This window comes from Bos javanicus, chromosome 7 (assembly GCF_032452875.1).
Source record: "Bos javanicus breed banteng chromosome 7, ARS-OSU_banteng_1.0, whole genome shotgun sequence".
NCBI lineage: Eukaryota > Metazoa > Chordata > Mammalia > Artiodactyla > Bovidae > Bos > Bos javanicus.
In genome coordinates this window covers 1078064-1091080 of record NC_083874.1, presented here as the reverse complement: position 1 = coordinate 1091080, position 13017 = coordinate 1078064, and the positions used below count along the sequence as shown (strand labels likewise).

At 39.0% G+C, this 13017-nt stretch overlaps 1 protein-coding gene across 1 annotated transcript in view; it reads right to left on the bottom strand.

Annotated features, from left to right (window-relative positions):
• RASGEF1C (RasGEF domain family member 1C) overlaps positions 1-13017 on the bottom strand; it is a 141015-nt gene that overhangs the window by 64191 nt on the left and 63807 nt on the right. The gene's annotated exons all lie outside the window — the stretch shown is intronic.

The following is a 13017-nucleotide window of genomic DNA, read 5'->3' as shown; positions in this document are numbered from 1 at the left end:
CTGGCTTGACTGCTCTCTCTCCCTTTGGACTCTCCTGTTTCTCCACCAGGTCGCCTGTGTCCCTTCCCTAACCCCTCTCTACTCTACCCAACTCTGTGAATTTCTGTGTGTTCCAGACGGGGGAGAACACTTAGGGAACTGATTACTGGCTGGATCTGTCTGCCTCCTTTTCATTCCCCCCTTTTATCCTCCTGGCCACCTCTGTCACCTTCCTCCTTCTTCTCTTCTCTGTATAACTCTGTGAACAACTCTGAGCGGTCCAGTTGTGGAGTTCACATAAGGAAGAGATTACTGGCTAGCCCACTCTCTCCTCTATTGATTCTACCTCATCTCATTCGGGTCACCTCTAACTCCCTCCTCCCTCTTCTCTTCTCCATGTAACGCTGTGAACCTCTCTGGGTGACCCTCACAGTACAGAAACTTTTTATCTTTAACGTAGATGTTTTATCAATAGTGCTGTATAGAAGGAGAAGCTTTGAAACTACTGTAAAAATAAGACAGATAACTGGAAGCAGGAGGCTTAAATCCAAACCCTGACTCCAGGGAACTCCTGACTCCAAGGAACATTAATTGACAGGAGCTCATCAAATGCCTCCATACCTACACTGGAACCAAGCACCACACAAGGGCCAAAAAGTTCCAGGGAAAGACATATCAAGCAAATTCTCCAGCAACAAAGGGCCACAGCCTTGAGCTCCAAGATACAGGCAGCCCAAAGTCACCCCAAAGCCACAGACATCTCATAACTCATTACTGGACACTTCATTGCACTCCAGAGAGAAGAAATCCAGCTCCACCCACCAGAACACCGACACAAGCTTCCCTAACCAAGAAACCTTGACAAGCCACCTGTACAAACCCACACAGAGCGAGGAAATGCCACAATAAAGAGAACTCCACAAACTGCCAGAATACAGAAAGGACACCCCAAACTCAGCAATTTAAACAAGATGAAGAGACAGAGGAATACCGAGCATATAAAGGAACAGGATAAATGCCCACCAAACCAAACAAAAGAGGAAGAGACAGGGAATCTACCTGATAAAGATTTCTGAATAATGATAGTGAACATGATCCAAAATCTTGAAATCAAAATGGAATCACAGATAAATAGCCTGGAGACAAGGATTGAGCAGATGCAAGAAAGGTTTAACAAGGACCTAGAAGAAATAAAAGAGAGTCAATATATAATGAATAATGCAATAAATGAAATTAAAAATACTCTGGAGGCAAAAAATAGTAGAATAACAGAGGCAGAAGATAGGATTAGTGAATTAGAAGGTAGAATGGTAGAAATAAATGAATCAGGGAGGATAAAAGAAAAACGAATTAAAAGAAATGAGGACAATCTCAGAGACCTCCAGGACAATATTAAATGTTACAACATTTGAAACATAGGGGTCCCAGAAGAAGAAGACAAAAAGAAAGACCATGAGAAAATACTTGAAGAGATTATAGTTGAAAACTTCCCTAAAATGGGGAAGGAAATAATCACCCAAGTCCAAGAAACCAAGAGAGTCCCAAACGGGATAAACCCAAGGTGAAACACCCCAAGACACATATTAATCAAATTAACAAAGATCAAACACAAAGAACAAATATTAAAAGCAGCAAGGGGAAAACAACAAATAACACACAAGGGAATACCCATAAGGATAACAGCTGATCTTTCAATAGAAACTCTCCAAGCCAGGAGGGAATGGCAAGACATACTTAAAATGATGAAAGAAAATAACCTACAGCCCAGATTATTGTACCCAGCAAAGATCTCATTCAAATATGAAGGAGAAATCAAAAGCTTTACAGACAAGCAAAAGCTGAGAGAATTCAGCACCACCAAACCAGCTCTCCAACAAATACTAAAGGATCGTCTCTAGACAGGAAACACAAAAAGGGTGTATAAAATTGAACCCAAAACAATAAAGTAAATGGCAACGGGATCATACTTATCAGTAATTACCTTAAACATAAATGGGTTGAATGCCCCAACCAAAAGACAAAGACTGGCTGAATGGATACAAAAACAATACCCCTACATATGTTGTCTACAAGAGACCCACCTCAAAACAGGGGACACATACAGACTGAAAGTGAAGGGCTGGGAAAAGATTTTCCATGCAAATAGGGACCAAAAGAAAGCAGGAGTAGCAATACTTATATCAGATAAAATAGACTTTAAAACAAAGTCTATGAAAGAGACAAAGATGGTCACTACATAATGATCAAAGGATCAATTCAAGAAGAAGATATAACAATTATAAATATATATGCACCCAACACGGGAGCGCCACAATATGTGAGACAAATGCTAACAAGTATGAAAGGAGAAATTAACAATAACACAATAATAGTGGGAGACTTTAATACCCCACTCACACCTATGGACAGATCAACTAAACAGAAAATTAACAAGGAAACACAAACTTTAAAGGATACAATAGACCAGTTAGACCTAATTGATATCTATAGGACATTTCATCCCAAAACAATGAATTTCACCTTTTTCTCAAGCGCACATGGAACCTTCTCCAGGATAGATCACATCCTGGGCCATAAATCTAGCCTTGGTAAATTCAAAAAAATAGAAAACATTCCAAGCATCTTTTCTGACCACAATGCAGTAAGATTAGATCTCAGTTACAGGAGAAAAACTATTAAAAATTCCAACATATGGAGGCTGAACAACACGCTGCTGAATAACCAACAAATCACAGAAGAAATCAAAAAAGAAATCAAAATTTGCATAGAAACTAATGAAAATGAAAACACAACAACCCCAAACCTATGGGACACTTTAAAAGCAGTCCTAAGGGGAAAGTTCATAGCAATACAGGCTTACTTCAAGAAACAAGAAAAAAGTCAAATAAATAACCTAACCCTACACCTAAAGCAACTAGAAAAGGAAGAAATGAAGAACCCCAGGGTTAGTAGAAGGAAAGAAATCTTAAAAATTAGGGCAGAAATAAATGCAAAAGAAACAAAAGAGACCATAGCAAAAATCAACAAAGACAAAAGCTGGTTCTTTGAAAGGATAAATGAAATTGACAAACCATTAGCCAGACTCATCAAGAAACAAAGGGAGAAAAATCAAATCAATAAAATTAGAAATGAAAAGGGAGAGATCACAACAGACAACACAGAAATACAAAGGATCATAAGAGACTACTATCAACAATTATATGCCAATAAAATGGACAACGTGGAAGAAATGGACAAATTCTTGGAAAAGTACAACTTTCCAAAACTGGACCAGGAAGAAATAGAAAATCTTAACAGATCCATTACAAGCATGGAAATTAAAACCGTAATCAGAAATCTTCCAGCAAACAAAAGCCCAGGTCCAGATGCCTTCACAGCTGAATTCTACCAAAAATTTAGAGAAGAGCTAACACCTATCCTGCTCAAACTCTTCCAGAGAATTGCAGAGGAAGGTAAACTTCCAAACTCATTCTATGAGGCCACCATCACCCTAATACCTAAACCTGACAAAGATCCCACACACACACACACACACACACACAAAAACAACTACAGGCCAATATCACTGATGAACATAGATGCAAAAATCCTTAACAAAATTCTAGCAATCAGAATCCAACAACACATTAAAAAGATCATACACCGTGACCAAGTGAGCTTTATCCCAGGGATGCAAGGATTCTTCAATATCTGCAAATCAATCAATGTAATACACCACATTAACAAATTGAAAAATAAAAACCATATGATGATCTCAATAGATGCAGAGAAAGCCTTTGACAAAATTCAACATCCATTTATGATAAAAGCTCTCCAGAAAGCAGGAATAGAAGGAACATACCTCAACATAATAAAAGCTATATATGACAAACCCACAGCAAACATTATCCTCAATGGTGAAAAATTGAAAGCATTTCCTCTAAAGTCAGGAACAAGACAAGGGTGCCCACTTTCACCATTCCTATTCAACACAGTTTTGGAAGTTTTGGCCACAGCAATCAGAGCAGAAAAAGAAATAAAAGGAATCCAAATTGGAAAAGAAGAAGTAAAACTCTCACTATTTGCAGATGACATGATCCTCTACATAGAAAACCCTAAAGACTCCACCAGAAAATTACTAGAACTAATCAATGATTATAGTAAAGTTGCAGGATATAAAATCAACACACAGAAATCCCTTGCATTCCTATACACTAATAATGAGAAAACAGAAAGAGAAATTAAGGAAACAATTCCATTCACCATTGCAACAGAAAGAATAAAATACTTAGGAATATATCTACCTAAAGAAACTAAAGACCTATATATAGAAAACTATAAAACACTGGTGAAAGAAATCAAAGAGGACACTAATAGATGGAGAAATATACCATGTTCAGGGATTGAAAGAATCAATATAGTGAAAATGAGTATACTACCCAAAGCAGTTTATAGATTCAATGCAATCCCTATCAAGCTACCAATGGTATTCTTCACAGAGCTAGAACAAATAATTTCACAATTTGTATGGAAATACAAAAAACCTTGAATAGCCAAAGCTATCTTGAGAAAGAAGAATAGAACTGGAGGAATCAACCCGCCTGACTTCAGGCTCTACTACAAAGCCACAGTCATCAAGACAGTATGGTACTGGCACAAAAACAGAAACACAAATCAATGGGACAAAATAGAAAGCCCAGAGATAAATCCACACACCTATGGACACCTTATCTTTGACAAAGGAGGCAAGAATATACAATGGATTAAAGACAATCTCTTTAACAAGTGGTGCTGGGAAAACTGGTCAACCACTTGTAAAAGATTGAAACTAGAACACTTTCTAACACCATACACAAAAATAAACTCAAAATGGATTAAAGATCTAAACGTAAGACCAGAAACTATTAAACTCCTAGAGGAGAACATAGGCAAAACACTCTCCGACATACATCACAGCAGGATCCTCTATGACACACCTCCCAGAATATTGGAAATAAAAGCAAAAATAAACAAATGGGACCTAATTAAACTTAAAAGCTTCTGCACAACAAAGGAAACTATTAGCAAGGTGAAAAGGCAGCCTTCAGAATGGGAGAAAATAATAGCAAATGAAGCAACTGACAAACAACTAATCTCAAAAATATACAAGCAACTCCTACAGCTCAACTCCAGAAAAAATAAATGACCCAATAAAAAAATGGGCCAAAGAACTAAATAGACATTTCTCCAAAGAAGACATACAGATGGCTAACAAACACATGAAAAGATGCTCAACATCACTCATTATCAGAGAAATGCAAATCAAAACCACTATGAGGTACCATTTCATACCAGTCAGAATGGCTGCGATCCAAAAGTCTACAAGCAATAAATGCTGGAGAGGGTGTGAAGAAAAGGGAACCCTCTTACACTGTTGGTGGGAATGCAAACTAGTACAGCCACTATGGAGAACAGTGTGGAGATTCCTTAAAAAACTGGAAATAGAACTGCCTTATGATCCAGCAATCCCACTGCTGGGCATACACACTGAGGAAACCAGAATTGAAAGAGACACGTGTACCCCAATGTTCATCGCAGCACTGTTTATAATAGCCAGGACATGGAAGCAACCTAGATGCCCATCAGCAGATGAATGGATAAAGAAAGCAGTGGTACATATACACAATGGAGTATTACTCAGCCATTAAAAAGAATACATTTGAATCAGTTCTAATGAGGTGGATGAAACTGGAACCTATTATACAGAGTGAAGTAAGCCAGAAAGAAAAATACCAATACAGTATACTAACGCATATATATGGAATTTAGAAAGATGGTAACAATAACCCTGTGTACGAGACAGCAAAAGAGACACTGATGTATAGATCAGTCTTATGGACTCTGTGGGAGAGGGAGAGCGTGGGGAGATTTGGGAGACTGGCATTGAAATATGTATAATATCACGTATGAAACGAGTTGCCAGTCCAGGTTCGATGCACGATACTGGATGCTTGGGGCTGGTGCACTGGGACGACCCAGAGGGAGGGTGTGGGGAGGGAGGAGGGAGGAGGGTTCAGGATGGGGAACACAGGTATCCCTGTGGCGGATTCATTTCAATATTTGGCAAAACTAATACAACATTGTAAAGTTTAAAAATAAAATAAAAGTTAAAAAAAAAAGTCTGAAATGTAGTACTTGGGTGCAATCTCAAAAATGACACAATGATCTCGGTTCATTTCCAAAGCAAACCATTCAATGTCACGGTAATCCAAATCTATGCCCCGACAACTAATGCTGAAGAAGCTGAGGTTGAATTGTTCTATGAAGGCATACAAGACCTTCTAGAACTAACTCCAAAAAAGATGTCCTTTTCATCACAGGGGACTGGAATGCAAAAGTAGGAAGTCAAGAAACACCTGGAGTAACAGGGAAGTTTGGTCTTTGAGTACAAAAGGAAGCAGGGCAAAGGCTAAAACAGTTTTGCCAAGAGAACACACTGGTCATAGCAAACACCCTCTTCCAACAACACAGAGAAGACTCTACACATGGACAACACCAGATGGTCAATACCGAAATCAGGTTGATTATATTCTTTGCAGCCAAAGATGGAGAAGCTCTATACAGTTGGCAAAAACAAGACTGAGAGCTGACTGTGGCTCAGATCATGAACTCCTTATTGCAAAATTTAGACTTTAATTGAAGAAAGTAGGGAAAACCACTAGACCATTCAGGTGTGACCTAAATCAAATCCCTTACAATGATACAGTGGAAGTGACAAATAGATTCAAGAGATTAGTCTGATAGACAGAGTTCCTGAAGAACCAGGGACAGAGGTTCATAACACGGTACAGGAGGCAGTGATCAAAACCATCCCCCAAAAAAGAAATACAACAAGGCAAAATGGTTGTCCAAGGAGGCCTTACAAAGCTGAGAAAGGAAGAGAAACTAAAGGCAAAGGAGAAAAGGAAAGATATACCCATCTGAATGCAGAGTTCTAAACAATAATAAGGAGAGATAAGAAAACCTGCCTAAGTGATCAATGAAAAGAAATAGAGGAAAACAATAGAATGGGAAAAACTAGAGTTCTCTTCAAGAAAATTAGAGATACCAAGGGAACATTTCATGCAAAGATGGGCACAATAAAGGACAGAAATGGTATGAACCTAACAGAAACAGAAGATATTAAGAAGAGGTGGCAAGAATACACAGAAGAACTGTACAAAAAGGATCCTAATGACCTGGATAACCATGATGGTGTGATCACTCACCTAGAGCCAGACATCCTGGAATGTGAAGTCAAGTGGGCCTTAGGAAGCATCACTATAAACAAAGCTAGTGGAGGTGATGGATTCCAGCTGAGTTATTTCAAATCCTAAAAGATGATGCTGTGAAAGTGCTGCACTCAATATGTCAGAAAATTTGGAAAACTCAGCAGCGGCCACCAGACTGGAAATGTCAGTTTTCATTCCAATCCCAAAAAAGACCAATCCCAAAGAATGCTCAAACTACCACACAATTGCACTCATTTCACATGCTAGCAAAGTAATGCTAAAAATCCTTCAAGCTAGGCTTCAGCAGTACATGAACCAAGAACTTCCAGATGTTTAAGCTGGATTTAGAAAAGGCAGAGGAACCAGAGATCAAACTGCCAACATCTGTTGGATCATAGAAAAAGTAGGAGAATTCCAGAAAAACATCTACTTCTGTTTCATTGACTACGCAAAAGCCTTTGACTGTGTGGATCACAACAAACTGTGGAAAGTTCTTAAAGAGACTGGAATACCAGGTCACCTTCCCTGCCTCCTGAGAAACCTGTGTGCAGGTCAAAAAGCAACAATTATAACCAGACATAGAACAACGAACTGGTTCAAAATTGGGAAAAAAGTATGTCACGGCTGTATATTGTCACCCTGCTGATTTAACTTATATGCACAGTAAATTATGTGAAATGACAGACTGAATGAAGCACAAGCTGGAATCAAGATTGCGGGAGAAGTATCAGTAAACTCAGATATGCAGATGACACCACCATTATGGCAGAAAGTAAAGAGGAACTAAAGGGCCTCTTGATGAAGGTGAAATAGGAGAGTGAAAAAGCTGGCTTAAAATTCCACATTCAAAAAACTAAAATCATGGCATCTGGTCCCATCACTTCATGGAAAATAGATGGAGAAACAATGGAAACAGTGACAGCCTTTATGTTCTTGGGCTTCAAAATCACATCTCTCAGCCTTCATAGAACTGAAGTGACTTATGGTCTTGCTCTGGATTAGGCTTTGGCTTATGGAAATGTTGTGACTGGTTTGATCTTCTATCTAGAACACTAAAATTTCTCCATATTAGCTATAAGGTTATTTCACTTCTGTATCACTTGTGTGTTCACTGGAGTAGCACTTTTCATTTCCTTCAAGAACTTTCCCTTTGCATTAACTATGTGGCTAACTTTGGCACAAGAGACCTACCTTTCAGCCTATCTTGGCTTTTGACATGCCTTCCTTACTAAGTGTAATCATTTCTAGCTTTTGATTTAAAGTGAGAGATGTGTGATTCTTTCTTTTACTTGAACATTTAGAGGCCCTTGTAAGGTTATAATTGATCTAATTTCAATATTGTTGCATTTCAGGGAATAGAGAGGCTGGAGGAGAGGGGGAGAGTTGGGGAACAGGCTGTTGGTGGAGCAATCAGGGTGTATATATATATATATATATATATATATATAAAGTATATATATAATATATATAAGTATATTAATATATATATATATATTAAGTTTGTTACATTATGGGTGCTGTCTGTGGTACCTCAAGACAATTACAATAGTATTGTCAAAGATCATTAATCGGAGACCACCATAACAATTACAGTAATAATCAAATAGTTTGGAATATTGTTAACAAACTGTAACACAGAGACACAAAGTGGGCAAGGCTGTTGGGTAGAAATGGAGTATTTCCTGCCGCATTAATAAACAATAATGTCACAGTCATCAGCAATTCCAGCTCTCCAGGGCAAACAGGAAGAACACCACCCATGGAACAATACCTGTGATCTGCGCTAAAAAATTGGCCCCAGATAGTTGAGATGCACATGAAGTGAATGATTGCAGTGAGCCCAGACTCTTGCATCTTCCCATATACAGAAAAGTGCTAAATTTCTTGAGATATCTGGTTTTCCTTAGTTAACAACAACCGTTTACTGTTCAGATTACCTTCCCCTTGTTGCAAACTTCTAGTTAACCTGGCTCCTCCCCCTCACCTACTGCCTCCTTGGAGCAGCTCTCTTAGGGTGACTTGAAACTTGAGATGCTGTCTCCCAGGCTTGAAGTCCTAAAAATTCCCACTGAATAAAACATAACTCTTAACTTTTAGGTTGTGACTATCTTTTTTTAAGTCAACACAGAGTTGCCACAAACCTTCAATTAGTAAAAAATGAAACATCTGCAAAGTGCAAGAAAATGAAGTATGTTTGTATGTACATTTCATAGTCTATTTAGAATTAATATTCTTCACCACTTCAAGTGAAACAGAAAAAACTTAGCCACCATTAGGGTGCTTTACCTGCTCTCCTCTTTATTTTAAGCATCTCATGTGTTACATCTACATACACTGAAAACCTCATCTGACAATGCTATCATCTTTGTTTTCAACCATCGAACACACGTTAAAAATTCAAAGGGAGAATAGTCTGTTGTATTTATATAGATATTTATCATTTCTATTACCCTTCCTCATTCCTGATGTTTTAAGTGTCCTGGCATCATTTCCTTTCTACCAGGGCAGCTTCCTTTAACAATGCAAAAGAGCAGGTCTGTTGGCAATAAATTCTTAGTTTTCTTTCACCTGAGTGTTTCTTATAACATCTTCATTCCTGAATGACTTTTTCAATGGCTCTAGAACTGTGGGTTAACAGTTGTTTTCTTTCAGCATGTTAAAAAATGTTGTTTCAACTATTTCTGACCTCTTTGGTTTCTAATGAGAAAGCTACAATCATTTGATACATTCTTCACTTGTAAGTAAAGCATCATTTCTCCTGGTAGCTCTTAAGAGTTTTTCTTGGTGTTTATTTTTCACTGGTTTGATTATGATGTATCCGGGCACGAGTTCCTTTGTGTTTTATTCTGTTTGGATTAAACCTTGTTTTGGGGTTCGTGAATATGTGGATCTATTCAGTTCAGTTCAGTTCAGTTCATTCGCTCAGTTGTGTCTGACTCTTTGCGACCCCATGAATCGCAGCACGCCAGGCCTCCCTGTCAATCACCAACTCCCAGAGTTCACCCAGACTCATGTCCATTGAGTCAGTGATGCCATCCAGCCATCTCATCCTCTGTCGTCCCCTTCTCCTCCTGCCCTCAATCCCTCCCAGTATCAGAGTCTTTTCCAATGAGTCAACTCTTCACATGAGGTGGCCAAAGTACTGGAGTTTCAGCTTTAGCATCATTCCTTCCAAAGAAATCCCAGGGCTGATCTCCTTCAGAATGGACTGGTTGGATCTCCTTGCAGTCCAAGAGACTCTCAAGAGTCTTCTCCAACACCACAGTTCAAAGGCATCAATTCTTCGGTGCTCAGCCTTCTTTACAGTCCAACTCTCACATCCATACATGACCACAGGAAAAACCATAGCCTTGACTAGATGAACCTTTGTTGGCAAAGTAATGTCTCTGCTTTTCAATATGCTATCTAGGTTGGTCATAACTTTCCTTCCAAGGAGTAAGCGTCTTTTAATTTCATGGCTGCAGTCACCATCTGCAGTGATTTTGGAGCCCCCCAAAATAAAGTCTGACAGTGTTTCCACTGTTTCTCCATCTATTTCCCATGAAGTGATGGGACCAGACGCCATGATTTTCGTTTTCTGAATGTTGAGCTTTAAGCCAACTTTTTCACTCTCCTCTTTCACTTTCATCAAGAGGCTTTTGAGTTCCTCTTCACTTTCTGCCATAAGGGTGGTGTCATCTGCATAGCTGAGGTTATTGATATTTCTCCTGGCAATCTTGATTCCAGCTTGTGTTTCTTCCAGTCCAGCGTTTCTCATGATGTACTCTGCATATAAGTTAAATAAGCAGGGTGACAATATCTTTGATTAAATTGAGATGCTTTAAGCCATTGTTTCTTCAAATACTTCTTCTGAATTACACTTTTTCTCCTATCCTTTTGGGACTCTAGTGACATAAGTGTTAGACTTCTGCTGTTATTCTAGAGGTGCCTGAAGCTCTATTAATTTTTCTTTCAATTTCTCTCCATTGTTCAGACTGGATAATTTCTACCAAACTACCTTCAAAATCACTGATCATTTTCCCTCTCATTTCCAGTTCTGTTAGATTTGGATTATTGTTATTTTTTTCAGTTCTAAGATTTCCATTTGGTTCTTTTATATCTCTTATTTCTTTGCTGATATAGTCTATCTTTCTATTTGTTTCAGAAGTGTTTCCCCTTACTTGTTGGAGCATTTTTACAATAGCTTGCTTAAAGTCTTTGTCAGATAATATGAGTTTGCTAGGTTTTATCTTAGCATTGGCATCTATTCACTATCTTTTCTCATGTGAGTTGAGATTTCCTAGTTCTTCACAGGTAAAGTAATTTTGGATGGTGTTATAGACATTTTGAATACTACGTTTACAAATTCTGATTCTTTTAAAAATCCCGTGGAGAATATGTATGTTATTGTTTTGATAGGCAATTGATTCAGAGGGGCTTTTTCCTAAAGCTCTGATGGGGTTGTGGTTTTAATGTTAGTTTTATTTTCAAAGCCATTAAGTTGATGTTCAAATTTGTGTGCCATGCAGCAGCTAATCTGAGACATGGACAGCAGTCTATTTTGTACTTTGGTTTGTTGCTGTTCAGTTTCTAAGTCATGTCCAACTCTTTGCAACCCCATGGACTATAGCATGCCAGGCCTCCATATCCTTCACTATCTCCAGGAGTTTGCTCAAACTCATGTCCATTGAATTGGTGATGCCATCCAACCATTTCATCCTCTGTCTCCCCCTTCTCTTCCTGCCCTCAATCTTTCCCAGCATCAGGGTCCTTCCCAGTGAGCCAGTTCTTCACATCAGGTGGCCAAAGTATTGGAGCTTCAGCTTTAGCATCAGTACTTCTATTGAATATTCAGGGTTGATTTCCTTTAGGATTGACTGGTTTGATCTCCTTGCAGTCCAAGGGACTCTCAAGAGTCTTCTCCAATACCACAGTCTGAAAACATCAATTCTTTGGCACTCAGCTTTCTATAAGGTCCAACTCTCCTATCTGTACATGACTACTGGAAAAACCATAGCTTTGACTATACAGACCTTTGTTGGCAAAGTGATGTCTCTGCTTTTTAATATGCTGTCTAGGTTTGTCATCTGGTCCCATTGCTGCTAAGCTGCTAAGTCACTTCAGTCGTGTCCAACTCTGTGCGACCCCATAGATGGCAGCCCACCAGGCTCCTCTGTCCCTGGAATTCTCCAGGCAAGAATACTAGAGTGGGTTTCCATTTCCTTCTCCAGTGCATGCATGCATGCATGCTAAGTCGCTTCAGTTGTGTCTAACTCTGTGCAACCTTATGGACAGCAGCCTACCAGGCTCATCTGTCCACAGGATCCTCTAGGCAAGAATACTGGAATGGGTTGCCATTTCCTTCTCCTGGTCCCATTACTTCATGGCAAATAGATGGGGAAACAGTGACAGACTTTATTTTTGGGGGCTCCAAAATCACTGCAGATGGTGACTGCAGCCATGAAATGAAAAGATGCTTGCTCCTTGGGAGAAAAGTTATGACCAAACTAGACAGCTTATTAAAAAGCAGAGACATTTCTTTGCCAACAGAAGTCTTTCTAGTCAAAGCTATGGTTTTTTCCGGTAGTCATGTCTGGATGTGAGAGTTGGACTATAAAGAAAGCTGAGCACCGTAGAACTGATGTTTTTGAACTGTGGTATCGGAGAAAACTCTGGAGAGTCCCTTGGACAGCTAGGAGATCCAACCAGTCCATTCTAAAGGAAATCAGTCCTGAATATTCATTGGAAAGACTGATACTGAAGCTGAAACTCCAATACTTTGGTCACCTGAGTCATTTGAGAAGACCCTGATGCTGGGAAAGATTGAAGG